This window comes from Myodes glareolus, chromosome 9, assembly GCF_982192425.1.
Source record: "Myodes glareolus chromosome 9, mMyoGla1.1, whole genome shotgun sequence".
Lineage (NCBI taxonomy): Eukaryota > Metazoa > Chordata > Mammalia > Rodentia > Cricetidae > Myodes > Myodes glareolus.
In genome coordinates, this window is record NC_142034.1 from 42264641 (window position 1) to 42277470 (window position 12830).

General features: G+C 45.5%; 1 protein-coding gene across 3 annotated transcripts in view; it reads left to right on the forward strand.

The window, feature by feature from the left end:
• Positions 1-12830, forward strand: part of Asic2 (acid sensing ion channel subunit 2) — a 1092647-nt gene that overhangs the window by 995780 nt on the left and 84037 nt on the right. The window lies entirely within an intron of this gene.

Genomic DNA, 12830 nt, shown 5'->3' on the forward strand with positions numbered 1-12830 from the left:
CTGGGGGGAGAAGAGGGTGGTATAGACCAATATAATTTTCTCTTAGCCATCCCAAATACCAGATCTATCCATGAAGTCCAACTACAAGGATACCAGGATATGCCTGGGGACAATGGAGGAGGCTACAGGGTGTTAGAAAATCAATGGACAAGGACCTGGGGACATGGAACCGTGCCTGTGTAAGGCCCTGGGATTCTGTGTGTGCCTGGTTTAAGTATCCATTCTTTTTATTCTGTAGTTTATCATTAGCAGTCAAAGTAAGAATGTTACCATGTGTCCTAGTTAGTGTTTCCGTTAATATGAAGAGGCACCATGGCCACAGCAACTCTTTTAAGGAAAACATTTTATTGGGGCTGGCTTACAGTTCAGAGGGTTAGTCCGTTGTCATCATGGCAGGAAGCACAGTGGCATGCAGACAGACATGGTGCTGGAGAGGTACCTCAGAGTTCTACGTCTGGAGTGACAGGCAGCTGGAAGAGAAAGTGAGCTACTGGGCCTAGCATGAGCTTCTGAAACCTCAAGGCCTACCCCTAGTGAAACACTTTCTCCGAAAAGACGACGTACAGTCCAGGAGGCCATACTTTCTAATAGTGCCACTCCCTCTGGGCCTGTGGGGGCCATTTTCATTCAAACCACCACATGGGAGGGGGAGACTAAGTCATTGATCACAACCTAGTAAAAGGAAGAAATGGGGACACAGGAAAAGGCTCTGGGTACACAGTGTATTTTTGAATGGGTAGGGTCTTGAGATGGTCCCGAATTATCTAGGTGAGACGAATGTCCTCAAAAAGGTGTCTATAAAAGGGGCATAGGAAGGTCAGGAAGAGGAAAAGGCAGTGTGATGTAGCCATAAGCCAGAGAATGCAGGGAGTTTCTAGAATTTCACCAGAAAAATATTAAAATGTGTCCAAGAGTAACAGACAGAGATATAAATAGTATCCATATAGTAGTAATGTTGTACACAGAGCACATCAGGGAGTATCTCTGTCACTCTTCTGTTGCTGTAAAGAAACACCATGACCACAGCAAACTCTTATAAAGGAAACCATTTAACTGGGGCTGGCTTATGGCTCAGAGACTAGTCCATTGGCATCATGGTGAGAAACATGACAGCAGGCAAGCAGACATGGTGCTGGAGAAATAGCTGAGAGTTCTACATCTGGGTCATCGGGCAGCAGAAAGAGAGTGACTCTGGGCCTAGCTCTTGCTTCTGAAACCACCAACCTCACCTCCAGTGACATACTTCCTCCAACAAGACCACACCTACCCCAACAAGGTCTAATTATTTCAAATAATGCCACTCCCTGGTGACCAAACATTCTTATTCAAACTACCACATTCCACTCTCTTGCTCACATAGACTTATAGCCATATCATAATGCAAAAAATATATATTCAGTCCAACTTCAAAAGTCCCCATGGTCTATCACAGTCTCAACACTGTTTCAAATTTCAAAGTTCAAAGTCTCTTCTGAGTCTCAAGGAAATCTCTTAACTGTAACCTTGTAAAATCGGAATCAAAAAGCAGATCACATACTTCCAACATACAACGGCACAGGATATATATTACCATTCCAAAAGGTAGGAAAGGGAGCAAAGTGAGAAGGAAATACTGTACCAAAGAAAGTCTGAAAACCAGCTGGGCAAACTCCAAAATGCACCTCCATGTCTGATGTCAAAGGGCTCTTCAGATCTCCAACTCCTTTTGGCTTTGTTGGCTACAACACACTTTTCTCTTTTGGGCTGGTTCCACACCTAGTCTGCAGCTCTCAGCAAGTATCCCATGGCTCTGTCATCTCCAGCATCTTGGGGATGTCTTCAACACAAACCAGGCTTCCCCTTGGAGTCTCTAACACAATCCAGGCTTCCCCCTTGGAGTCTCTAACACAATCCAGGCTTCCCCCTTGGAGTCTCTAACACAATCCAGGCTTCACCTTCACAGCTTCATGCAGTGACCTCTCTAGTTCAGGGACACCCCTGCCACATGCCTGGCCTCAGCAGCTTTCCTTAGCCATAGAGAAAGATTGTATAACACCTGTCTTCTGCCTTGACTCCAAAGACAGAACCATGTAGCTGAAGCTGCCAAGTTCTGTTGCTTGCTGGAGATTTGAATTTGACCCCTCATTCAAATACATTTTCATAGACTTTCTGTTTTCTGTGGTTTCCTTTACTGTTTAAGCTTTTCTTTAATTCCTTTTCACAAGTTGGAAGCTTAGTTGGGTGGGGCCTTGCCCAGAGTTCACTGCTCCTTTTATTCAATGCAGCATCAGGCTTTCCTTTAAATTCTTTATCTCTTTGAGCACTAGTCTTGGCTCCATTGCACTTCCTGGTGCTCCATTTCTCCTCTAACTGTACATTTTGTATTTTTTATTGCTTGTGTTGCTCCTTTTCATTATAGATCTGCATAATAGTGTCCACGAACAACCACATGACACAGTCAATAGGCTGTCTTGAAATCTCCTCTGTCAATACCATTAATCAAAAATTTTTCATTTTTTGCCTCAGGCAGATTTTCTGGACAGGGTCAAAAAGCAGCCACATTCTTTGCAAAAAATATTGCAAGAATGGTCTCTGAACCACTTACTTATATTCACCCCCAGTGAAACTTCTTGAGCTTTGGCCCCCACCGTTCAAATTGCCCTCAGCACTGTCTTCTCTGTTCCTACTAGGATGGTCCATTAAGCCCCACTTAAAACACTCAACTGCTTTCCTCATCCAAACTCCTAAAATCCATATTCTGCCAATAAGAGCATGGTCAAGCCTATCACAAGAATACACTCCCTGGTATTAACGCCTTTCTAGTCATTGTTCTATTGATATGAAGAGACAACGTGACCATGGCAACTCTTCTGAAAGGAAAGCATGTAATTGGGGCTGGCTTATGGTTTCACAGGTTTAGTCCATTATCAGCATGACACAAAGCATAGCAGCATGCAGACAGACATGGTACTGGAGAAGGAGCCAAGAGTTCTGCATCCAGATTAGCAGGCAGCAGGAAGAGAGAGCCAATGGGTCTGGCTTCAACTTCTGAAACCTCTAAGCCCATCCCATGAACAAGGCCACACCTCCTAATCCTTGTAGGTAGTGCCACTCCCTGATGACTAAACATTCAAACGTACAGTCTAAGGGGACCATTCTTATTCAAACCAGCACAGGGAGGGTAGCTGAGCCAGTGAGATGAGCCAGCAGAGGCCAGTAGAGAAGAGTAGGTAGAGAGTAGATCCAGCAGAAGGGAGAACCTGAGCCTTCAGGCCAGAGCTGAGAAAGAGAGGCCAGACACCCATGACTCTATATTTTGTTGCCCCTCCCATGCTTACTTTCACTGAGGAAGAGCCTGCGGCCTGGCTTCTTCATAGCCCTGTCTTCCAGCAACCAAGGCAGAAGGCTTTCAGCCCTGAAGGTGACCAGCTGCAGTGACAAGCATTCTCCTGCAACCCAACTGTCTCCTTCTCTCCAGCACCTCATTTGAGCACCCTGATGGAGAGAGGTGACAGTGGCCATTGACCCCTACATGATGGGTATCTCTCAGTTGCTTCAGCTGGGAAAGTAAAATCTCCCTATCTAGGAGGTAAAATCTCCCTATACCACATGCAGCAGGAAAAAAGTCCGTGTTCCCACTTAGCTCTGGCATCTCTGAGAGCTGGTCATCTGGACCAGACTTTTCAAAATACTTTTAGGTGAGGTTGAATGCTTGGATTATGGGATTTATAACTTTCTAACCCCATGTCCTGGGGATGGGTGCCCAAAGTGTATTGCTTCTTGTAGAAGCCAAAACGTGTGTGCCTGTTAAATCATCTAAAGGAAAAGAGAGGGATATCAGATGAGCGCTGAAGCCCTGCCTAAGCAGAAGTGAGTCCTGTTCTTCCATGGTGACTTGGCAGGTGCTATCCTGATACCTTGAGTCAGGAACAAAAGTGCAAATACAGACAACACACATACAATGCCAGGCCCTCCATCACAAACATCCTCACACAGCCCAGGCCCCTCCATCAATAAGATCTTGACCCTGAACACCAACTACTGGTAGAAAGGACTCTGGTGATAGAGAGCTGTGTCATTAGAGCCACCTAGGAAGTCAGTATCCTCCACAGACATGAGTGATGAATGAACTTCAGAGGTCTTCTATACTAAGCCAACCTGCTTGTTTACCTGAGGCCCAGAATGAAACAGTGATGTAGTGACACCAATCAAGCCATCCCTGTTCTGACCCAGACTTGACCGTGAACTATGCCAAGTCAGTGAAGTCCCTAATGGAGATGAAGAACAAGCCCCGTTTCTAACATGGAACAGCGATTGGGTTGTTGCCAAAGATGCAGAAATAGCAAGACAAAGGCCCTACCTTTTTAGAAGCAGAGAAACTGAATCTCACTCCTGCCAGGAGCTCGATGCTCTCTTTTGAAGTTGGACATTTGGGGAAACACCAAGCAGCAACTTGAGGCTCTACAGGGAATGGGTAGAAAACAGATGGGGGCAAGAAACTCGTTAGAGGAGCATCTGACCGGCACTATCCAGTACAACTTCCTGGAATCAAGAGAATGTTCTCTGTGCCATTCGGTATGTTGTCTGTGGCTGGGGAACATGAGGAACTAAAATTTTAATATTACCTTTTTAATATATTAATTTAAAGCTAAATAGCCCCAAGAGCCTCATGCTACCATATTGTGGAGCAGTTAGTAGATTGGAATGCAGCGTCATCAAGCCGTGATTTGTTCTGTTCAATCTTGCCTCCATAGCTACCTCTCACATCCTTCTGTCCTCCTCATCCTTGCCTTTCCCCTCACTATGACCCTGAGTGACAAGTTCCTTGTTCTGACTATAGAAGGAAATTGAGATTAAGTCCCTTCCTCAAAGCCACCCAGTTGGAAGTTCTGGATTTTCGTATCAGCCCTTCCTCCGTTGTATTTTTCTGAGAAGCCAGCTGAGCAATGGCTGCCTCAGTGTCACTGAGAGACCTTGATTCCTCAAAGTTGCTTATTTCCTGGGTGGGTCCCATGTGGGTGATGAGCTTCGGTGGGACACTTGTCTGTGAAGTCACCTGAGTAGGGACAGAGATATCTGACTGCTTGGCTATTGGTCCTGAGGTCTATGAGCAACAGTACTGCCACAGCTACCAAAAACAGCTTTCCTGATCTACCAGGGTACAAGGCTGCACAGATGCCAGCTTGCTTCCGTGAATGCCTTACTTCTCAATTCCTGAAGGAAGGATCCCAGGTCTCTATGGGAAATATTCGGGTGATGATGAAGGAGAAAAGAAATATAACTGCTGAGGGAATGGCCGCAGATGGCTTGATGACCCAGGCAATGCAAGAGAACAGAGAAAACGGCGTAACAGGGTGACGCAGACCCAACGGCAAATCGAGTTTTTCCGTTTCTAGCCGTGTGTCTTAGGACAAGTATAGGAACTTCAGGTTCCTCATCTGTAAAGCAGAGGTGAATAAAAACTGAAATTCATTGGCTATTCAGGATGGCTGAGGGGCTCAGGGGAGGGAGCTCCTTATGCTCCACAGGAAAGGACAATCTAGAGATCTCACAACGTCACAGGGGTCCTGGATGCCCTTGATATCAGGAATCTTCTTCCTTTTGGAAGAGAATCTTTGAGACAGCCCCACTCTCAGAAAGAGAAAGAAGGAAAGACAGAGCAAGGACCCTCCTCTGGATGTAATTCCAATAAAAGGGCACCAGTTTGATAGACCGCTGTGGCCTCATGCTTAGTAAATAGAAGGTAACTCCATGAAAGTGATCACAAATGCCCCTTCCACCAGGCTACTGATGGTCCACGTTAAGGAGCCCAGGGCATCAAACATCTCTAAGTGGGACACCCTGGCAATCTCCCATTTTGATGTTGCATGTGAACCTAGACAGGGTGCCCCAAAATGGGCCCTGTGGAGAATCAGAAGTTCTGGGACTTTATATGTTCCACAAATAAAAAGGCTCTGGGGTCAGAAAAAGAATCTGGGGAGCCCTGGTTAGACTGTGGAATGCACCTTTATTCATGGCGGGAATTCTTTAATATGCTACATCATGAATCTCCAAGACAGATATATTGTACGCAGCATTTATTTTCTAAATGCCTTTGGCCATGGAAACCTCCTTTTCCATAAAGGAGCTCACAAAATATGCTTCTGGAAAAAGCCATCCTAGACCAGAGAAGTACAGATTTCACGGCCAGAGTTTTCTAGCGGAAATTAAATTGAAGACAGGTGGGAGGTTGTTAAAAATGAAACTCTGTGTAGACACCTCTGAGTAACTTCAAAGATAAAAGAAATAGGCAGTGGGTTATCTGGGTTGCACATGAGAGGAACCTGAATCAAACAAGCTTAGGCATCAAAAGAATTGCATTGCCCTTGGAATCTGAGACAAACTCCAACCACCAGCCAGCAGGAGGAGAGGGCTGCAGCTCAGAGAGTGCTGGGACCAAGGTGCCTGTCCCCTGGGTGTTCTCACCTGCCTCCCTCTGAATCCCTACCCTTCTCCCTCACAAGACACAGGCTTTTTCTGTGCGTATTGTATTCTATGTATTCATGTAGCTCTCGGCAGTTACTAAGATTTTTATGTTTCAGATCCTGCCACACGGCCAGACTACTTTGATTGCATCACTGATCTCCCATTAAACACACACACACACACACAAAGAAGGTAGTTATTGGCCCAACTGAGTTGAGTGACCCGCCCCTGGGCCAATCAGAAGTGACTAGGGGAGTGCCCTTCCAGTGGGGACTCAGCAATGGATACTGGGGAAGTTGGATGGAGGTGAGGAGGAGGGGGTCCCTCAGAGAAGTGGGCTTGGAGGAGGTGGACCAGGGAGAGGGCTGAGAGGAGCTGCATCTGAAGAGACCAGAATCTGTGCTGAGGGAGCTTCAGTTCTTAGTGCACGTGCTCAAGCACAGGGAAGATGACAGCCAGGGCTCCCTCTTCCCGGATCTTCCACCTCTCATTCATTTCAATGCAAAATACACTGTTGTAATCAAATATAATCTGCTTTCATTTTCCCAAATCCTAGTGTTAAGTATGCATGAATGTGATATTATGTCAGATATATTTCTGAGCAGAGGAATTATTTTTGAAATCTGTGCTATAGCATGGTAAAATCAGCCCTCACCAGCCCTTGGGTCCTCCCCCACCTAATTCCTCCTTCGGTGACTTCACTCTGAATATACTGGCTTTCCTTGGTGCTTCTGGAATATTCCAGGACTGTCTTCCTTCAGGGCATCTGTATTTGCTATTCCCTCTGCTTATAATCCATTACTCGAATGCCTACCTGATTTCCTCCTCTGCCCAGTTTTTGCTCTATTATCACCTGCTGGGTAAGGCCTAAATTCCCTGAACTCTGTTTTTATAATTGTGACCCCGCCTACTCTCACTCCATCTCTCACCTACCAAACTGGTCCTTTCATCCATATTGTGTTCCTTGCTTCAAATGTGCTACATGATTTACCTTATTTATTTATTTATTTATTTATTTATTTATTTATTTATTTTGGTCTGTCCCTTCCCATAACACATAAGCTCCTAGCATCTTGAATCTGGGTCTCATAGGATAATAAGTATTTGTTGATGGAGAAAATGAAAAATCACTTGAATTATGCATACTGCCAGAGCCAAGACGAAGAAGAAACAAGTATTAATGATCAGCTACTGTGTGCCACAAACATTCTGTCACATGACCCCTTCCTGATCCCCTGGAAATGAGGTATTAGAGTGCCCAGTGAAAGATGAAGAAACTAGGTCCCAGAGAAGTTGAGTGAGCTCCCCAGGGGCAGTCTAGTTAAGTGGATGAAGCAGTTGAATTAAGCATAAAACCGCATAGGAAGCCCAAAGCAACCATGCTCAGTCCATCAAACCCCTTTAATGTGCAAATTGTTGCTGTAAAAGTGCTTCTGGGAAAACAGCTGAGGAGGAGTGGTTTGGGTGATGTCTCTGGAAAGTGAGTGACACGTGGAAATAATCTTTCCTGCCTCCTTTGTTGCCTGGTCCTCTTTTCTTTATAAGAGTGGAATTATTGTATTGAAGGAAAGGTTAGCTCCCCACGTAGAAACAGATGAGAGTAAAGCTACCCTGGAAGTAGAGATTCCAGTCTATTTCTCTCCCTTGCTCCCTATGGCCAACCCTGGAAGACCCCAAGGCTCTAGGGAACCCAGTATGAAAACCACTGAATGGGAAGCTGGCGGGGTAGGTTAGTCAGTAAAGTGCTTGTCTTGCAAATGTGAAGAACCAGGTGTGGATCGCCAGACGCCATATAAAAAAGGTGGTGTGGTGACATGGGTTTGTCACTCCAGAGATAAAGAGATGAGAAGTAGAGACAGGAATATTCCTGGAAGCCTGTAGTACCCAGCTAGCCTAGCCTGTCTATGTGGGGGACATTTCTCACATTCCCAAAGAGAGACCATGTCTTACCTAAAAGTTAGATGGCTCAGGAGCTGAGCCACAACACCCAAAGTTATCCTCCAACCTCCATACATGCAACCCATACCCACATGTGCACACATATAAGCACATACTAAAAAGAGAAATGAAGGAAGGAAGGAAGGGAGGGAGGGAGGGAAGGAGGAAGGAAGGAAGGAAGGAAGGAAGGAAGGAAGGAAGGAAGGAAGGAAGGAAGGAAGGAAAGAAAGAAGGAAGGAGGATTAGAGGGGATTAGAGGTTACTGATACGAACATGATGGCTGATTCTATGGCTGTGTCTATCTCACGGAGCTGCTCTGAATATCACCCCCCTCCTGCTGGGATGGAGAAAGGGGCTCCAAGCAGGTCTGGGAAGCAGTTGAACCTCATAGCAACTGCTGGTGGAGAATTCTGTATAAACACAATGGGCTGAACACTCCCATTTATGAGACACTCCCTCCTAAAGCCTTCCCAAAGGGCACCAAAGGAATTTTCTTAGGTAAAACCCACAGGGACAATGGCAGGTGTCATCTGTGGAAGACGGACAGCAGGGAGACTGCTGGTGACTGACTTGAACCTTGACAAATCAACCAGGACCCCATCGTTCCCACCACAGAACCCTAGAGAGTAAAGTTAGGGGGTTCATTTAAAGTCTGGGGTGTGGTTCTCCTTCTTCCTCGGGGGTGATTAGCCATTGGTCCATGAGGAGGGAAGAAGCAGAAGCAAGTGAGCAGGGCTTGTGGGCTGATGGAGATAACTCTCCAGGAGACAGTTTCAGTGAGTCAGCTCAGCTTTATTCCAGCATATAGGGGATAGATAGGATTGGGGATGGTAGCTAAGGAATCACCTAATTTGCATTAAACAATGTGAGCAATTCATAAAGATTCTATCATAAAGGACAAGTCTTAGCTATCATACACGGAAGCACAACCCTGTTGTAAGGCTCCTAGCACAATGTCTAATTCCCATATGGGCAACAGGGGGAAAGCTCTAGCAGGGAACTGTGCCAAGGGTCACGCTAGAGATAAATCAGCTATCCAGGTTCAGGGACAACATTCAGATAAAGTCGGACCTCTGGGTCTAGAGACCTTCTCCAAATAAGGACAAGCAGAAAGCAGGAAGCCTCACTGGGGAGGGAGTCCTCCATGTTGCTGAGCTCAGAGAGCGCTGATGGATCATGGTAGATGGCAACAGGTGACCAGCAAGGCCTCCCAGTATTGGGGGAGGAGCTTGTGGGCATCCCGGTATCCTTCTGTGACCCAAACAACCACAGAGTTACCTCTCTTACCCCAGAAGAAGGAGATATACTCTGGACTTGGGGTGGTCAGGCCCAGCAGATGACAGGGTGAGGTGCTAAAGGAGAAACACACAAGGAGTCAGAATCCTTATGAGAGGCGGACACCCAGCCAGACAGGCTTATCTGTTGCTCTACCCCTCACAGAGGTCTGGAGATGCCTGGGAGCTAAAGAGACGAGTCAGGACAGACTAAATGACCCAGTTAGATCATGCTTGTGTGACATCACTTAACAAGTCCCCCCAAAAGAGACAAGGGAAGTCTACAAACTTTAAGTACCTCCTAACCATGAAGGGACAACCACAGAGACAAGCATTTGAGGGACGCCACTCATTTAAGGGCTGAGACTAACTAAAGACCCAAAAGCGAGCACACAAAAATGTTTGAGGTAGAGATCCTTGCTAATCTATTGCACAGGCTGTAGAGTCAGAGTGCTGAGGTTCAAATCCCGGCTAGGCCGCCTCCCAGTTCTGTGGGCTAGGGTGAGCTGTTTCATTTCTCTGGGCATATTTTATCACCTCTAGATTGGGAATGATAATATCTACTCTATTGTATTGTTAGGCAGGTTTAAATATGAGTTAAGGTAAATGATGGCCTTAGAAAAGCACCTTAGTCATATTAAGTAATATATAGTACAAAATAAATGAAAAACTAAATGCATGAAATACACAGAAACATCAAAATGATTCAATTAGCATCCTCAGAAGAGAGAAGAACAGTAATACATCCACTGATGTACTGGACAATATTAAAAAGGGACATTTTGAGATGAAGAAAAACTGAAAATTAAAATACATTAAAATGCAATCTATAGGAGGACTGAAATTTAACAATTCTACTCCAAAAGTGAAAATTAAAATACCAACAGATGTAAATGGGAGAGAAAAAAACATAAAAATTAGAGAATCAATGCAGAAAAAAAAAATCCAGCATCTCCATAGTAGGAGTTCTGGAATGGCAGAACTGAAGGACCGGGCAGGCCATTGGGAAGGAACTGATGCAGCCCTTCCAAGCCCTGTCTGATGGGGGCGGAGTACATAGGTCAAGGCTAAAATTTGAAAAATCTGGGCTGGCAGAAATATTAAAAAAAAAAGACATCTTAAATGCTTTTGGAGAGGAAGGAAATGGTTGTCCCCCTGGGATGTGGAATCAGGTAACAGGACCACACACAGGAGGCAGAGCATCTCTGGAGGTGAGGCCATGGTCCTTCCTGTTTGATACAGAATCCTACATTCACCAGACTGCAAATGAGGTGTGAGTGCAGAACTGGAATTCAGAAAAATATGTCTTGGGTAGATTTTTCTGGAAGTTACTGCAAGGTGAGAGAATAAAGACAGAAAAAGGATCCTGTGGGAGTCCGGAGACAGAGAACCTGGCATAGGAGAATTCCAGATGTGGACGGAGAAAAGGGCAGGTGTGAGGAGGAGGCAGAGAACCCAAAGTAAAGCAGGCAGCTGTGGGCTCCAGGAGGGACCACTTTTGTGGATCTGGCCAGTCCTGAAAGGCATTTCAGAGTTCTGCTCCCAGGTCAGGGCTCCAGGAGAGAAAATGGAACAAATGAACAAGCAGAATGCCAAGCCAAACGAAACCGAAGGCCGGGGAAAATTAGAAAAACTGAAATCGCAACCCTCAGTGGGCTTGGAGAGAGGGTTCAGTCGGTAAGCACTTCCTTCAAAAGCATGAGGGCCTGAGTTCAAATCCTCAGAACCCAAATAAAAAGCTGACACAGTGGTTTGTGGCTATAGCCCCAGCAATAGCAAGATGGAAGGTGGGGACAGTTCTTTGCAGCTCACTGGCCAGCTAGCGTGACCTATTTGATGAAGTTCCAGGTCACTGAGAGGCCTTGTCTCAAACAGAAGGTAGAGGGTGCCTGAGAAACAACCCCTGATGTTATCCTCTGACTTAACACACATGCCATTCATCCACACACATGTACCCATGCACACAAGAACACACAAGCACGTGCCTTTCTATGTTACAAGACTGGACCGTGGACAGCATTTATTTATATAGTCATAATTATGTAAAAGCTAAGCACCAATTGAATCGAAATCTATACTTGTATTCAGAGGGTGACCAGAAAGGAAGTGTACATCATAGGCATCCCATGGAAGGAGCCCACATATTCATTTTCCATGGTAAGAACTCAGGAGAAATCACGTCGAAGTTGTATCCCTAAGACATAACTGACAAGCAGTCGTTACCTGTGAATTATAAGCATGAACACAGGAAAGACAGCTCAAGCAGTGAGCTTAAAGTTGATGCTTCAGAAAGGGTTCAGAGATGGATCAGGAAACTGATGCTTTTCATTCAGTGCCTTGCAGCACCATTTAGCTTTTAAAATTATGTACATAGACTACTTTGATAAATATAAAAGTTAAATTAAAAATAACCATAAATTTTTACCATAGCTGGAAGGCCTGAGCAGCCATCAGGGAGAATACATTTCCTACCCCCCATTACAAATGGGACACGACAAGAATGAGACTGATGGTTGCCATGGTTTCATCAGCATCTCTGCTCCCAGTAAAAACTCTTGCCGTGGTGCCAGGTCCTAAGGACTTCCCAGGAATAAGAGGCAGCAGCTCTGGCCTGAATTCTGAAGAGTCCAGAGCACAGTGACATGCAGCCGCCAGCTGAGATGCCCTGCTCACTCTCAGAGAAGAGTGCTGGGTGGCCATCTCCACAGGTGCCTGAAGACTCAGGAGGAATGATGCTATTAATTAGATGTGCTGCTGGAGGCCGGCATCTATAAAGCAACCTGATTTTTATCTGGCTGGAGACTTACTAAGTGTGATGCAGAAAGCACATACGATCTTGTTACAGGTCCCAGCCAGTCAGCAGTTCAAAGAGAATACCCAGGGAGCTGATGAAACAGACCCATCCTTGGTCATCATGTCTCCTCTTTAGAAAATCTTCACTCCGCACCCACTGTGTGTTCAGGCATCTCGGGGATACAGGCGAAGATCCAGGCTAGGTTTTCAAGAGTATACAATCTAAAGACTTTCTGGAACGTCCATATATGGGTCTGGCATAGTTCAAAATCTTTTCATTTTATAGCTTTTCCATCCAGTGTCTAAGGAGTGGCCAAGTTTTCACATTGTGGTCAGGGAACATGAATGAGCACCATTGGGTGCTATAACCACTAGAATAAA